We start from the raw sequence: 3,060 nt of genomic DNA, 5'->3' as shown, positions 1-3,060 counted from the left end.
TACATAATTAACAAGCTTTTTTGTTCTTTTAATTCAAAAAATATTTTATTAATTTTATTTTAGTTTATCTGTATGAGAATTTTGCCTGCTTGTAAGTAAGTGCACTACATGTATTCAGTGCCCGCAGAGTTCAGAAGAGTGTGTTAGACCCCCTGAAACTGTTATTAGCTGCCATGTGGGTGCTGGGATTTGAACCCAGGTATTCTATAAAAGCAACTAGTGCTCGTAACTGCTTCGCCATTTCTCTACCCCCTTGTTCTTTTCATTTATATTAAGAAGATAATCTTATCTCCTTAATGTAGTACATATGTATATGTAGGGTGTGAAATTTTTAATCTAACACCCACAGCTGCAGTGAATTTATATGAGAATTTACGAAGATAAGGTATCACACACCATTACCATCACTTTCCAAAAGGTTTGCTTATCAGTAACTCTATGGGAGAAATCTAGGACTCTATCACTCTCCAGAAAATTCTGGTGCATGGTATGGACAATGACACTCTTCAGTGTAGAATTTCGTCTTTGTGAAAGATCAACAAATATTATGTGTGTGGTTTGACTAACAAATATTGTTTTAATATGAAGCAATGATGTATAGGGTCCTCTTCTCTGTCATGCCTTCCTGTTAATAATTCTTTACACCCTTTTGTATAAAACATCATGTGAGACTTCATCATCATAATCAGGTTTCACTTAAAAGAGGTTTCTCTTCAATAAATTTAGAGGAATCACCATGTAATCCAGTAATTCTATAGTGGGGTATATGCAGAAATGTCTTAAGAGGAAGAACTCAAAAATATCCTTGCATGCTCATATTCATGTTAACACTATGCACAATAGCCAAGAGGTAGAAGCATGCCAATTGTCCATTCATAGATGAATAATGGATAAGACAAATATGGTATATGATTCAGTATTGAAAGTATGGAAACCTTGTCATTTATATCATGGATGAACCTTCAGGATGTATGCTGAGTACAATAAGCCCTACCATGAAAAGACAAATAATTTGGGGTCACACTTATGTTAGAAATCCGGAGTGGTCAAATTCAGAGACAGAAAGATAATCTGTGCTTGGTGCTGAGAGATCTATGAATGGAAGTAATAAAATTCAATAAAGATTATCAAATAAATTTAAACATGAAACAGCATTCTTTTTGTCTCCCATCGCCTCTCTAAATGGAGTAGTAATAATTCTCTGGTCTCACAATCAAGGTCAATTCATAGCTTCTCCAGGTATGACAATGAAATACAGGCTCATTTTTTGCATCTAATCCTCAAATATAGTCTTATTCCAGTATCTGAGTCCCGTAGGATGATATTTCAAATGCTTCTTTCTACCTGAAATGTTATTCTTCTCAATGTGTAAGTTTGAGCTTACTTCAGGTGCATGTGAGCTTATTCTTGTTATATTTTCTTAATATCCTTCCCTCCCTTCAGCAATAATTCTGTGTGATGATTGAATTCTAAGGAAAAAGAAGAAATGAGTGAGCAGGAAAGTTATTTGCTTCTTAATGGCATAGTGATCTAGCTCCAGTACCGTTTGGACCTGATGTTTAATTAACCTTGACTTTTAGCAGGGGCACTGTGATAGATTATTTACAAAAAGTGCTTCCAACTTTTCATGCCTTCCTCATCTATTAGCTTTGCCTTGAACTTGAAGGCATTATTTTTCCTGTAACTCTGGAATTGGCTATTTAGTTTGGTCTGGTAAGCAAAATAAGCAAAAACCTGATAGAAACAGAGGTTTAAAAGATGCAGATGTAATAATGTTTTCCAGATAGAGCATTTGGACATATGAACTCACAGTGGTTGTGAAAGCATCACAAGATGTAGAAACACTCAAGCCAGTCAAAACCCCAGCTTTGGATGGGGAGATGGGCAGGAAGTCCAACCACTAGTTGAGGAGCTATTGACATATGATAACTTCTAGGAGAGGGAGAGTCAGTATTCTTAAAAATATTTCATTTATTATTTTTATTTTATGTGTATGAGTGTTATGTCTGCATGTAGGTCAGTGCACCCGTGTCGTGCAATGCCTTCGAAGGACAGAAGAGGCTGTCAGATCCCATGGAACTGGCGTTACGGACAGTTGTTAGCCGCCTTGTGGGTGCTGGGATTAGAGCCCGGGTCTTTTGCAAGAACAGTCAGTGTTCTTAACCCCTGAGCCATCTCTCCAGCCTGAGTAAGTGTTCTTTTTTTTTTTTTTCAAATTGTATATATTATTATTTCATGTGTATGAATGTACTGCCTGCATATATGTGAGTGTACCCGTGTCATGCAATGCCGCAGAGGTCAGAAGGGGGCTTGAGAATCCCCTCGAACTGGAGTTAAGGACAGTTCGTAGCTACCATGTGGGTGTTGGGAATCAAAACTGGGTGCTCTGCAAGAGCAGTCAGTGCTCTTAACCACTCAGCCATCTCTCCAGCCCGGAGTCAGTGTTCTTAAAGTGTTTAGCCCCTGGTACATTGACCATGCTCAAGGGGATGCATCCACGCCAAAAGTATATGGGCAGCACAAATTGGACTCAATTGGTATGGATTTTTTTTAAAATTTGATTTTATTGAATTTTTGTGTTTTTAAAAAGAACATCTCAATTTTAATCATGTTTATAACCCTGTCCCCACTGGTACACTTCCATAGACACCCCCCACCCCCTACCCCATAATTCATACATTCTGTTATTTGTGGTAAGGCCTATTGTGGTGTTATTGTCCCTAGACGTTCCTGGATGCAAATTCATCAACTGAAGGTTAGCACTCCCCTAGACAAGAATAGAAGAGGCCCTTTGGGGTGGATTTTTTTTTAAGATAGAAGACACAAAGTTAGGTGCATAGGAATGTAGAAGTGGATCTGGAAGGATGTAAGGGAGGGAAGCTGAATTTGATCAAAAGACATTATATGAAATTCTCAAAAACGAAATAAAAAATCTTGCTGGGCCTGGTGGCACATACCTTTAATCCCAGCACTCAGGAGGCAAAGGCAGGAGAATATTTGTGACTTTGAGGCCAGCCTGGTTTACATAGTGATTTCCAGGCCAGCTGGGGCTACAGGGAG

The 3,060-nt window shown here is 38.3% G+C and overlaps 1 pseudogene; it reads left to right on the top strand.

Annotated features, from left to right (window-relative positions):
- The first annotated feature begins 2,751 nt into the window (after window positions 1-2,751).
- On the top strand, window positions 2,752-2,810 carry LOC115068360 (annotated as a pseudogene).
- The last annotated feature ends 250 nt before the right edge of the window (window positions 2,811-3,060 follow it).

This window comes from Nannospalax galili, unplaced genomic scaffold (genome assembly GCF_000622305.1).
Source record: "Nannospalax galili isolate Female #2095 unplaced genomic scaffold, S.galili_v1.0 scaffold7, whole genome shotgun sequence".
Taxonomy (NCBI): Eukaryota; Metazoa; Chordata; class Mammalia; order Rodentia; family Spalacidae; genus Nannospalax; species Nannospalax galili.
This window is presented reverse-complemented; position numbering and strand designations above follow the sequence as displayed.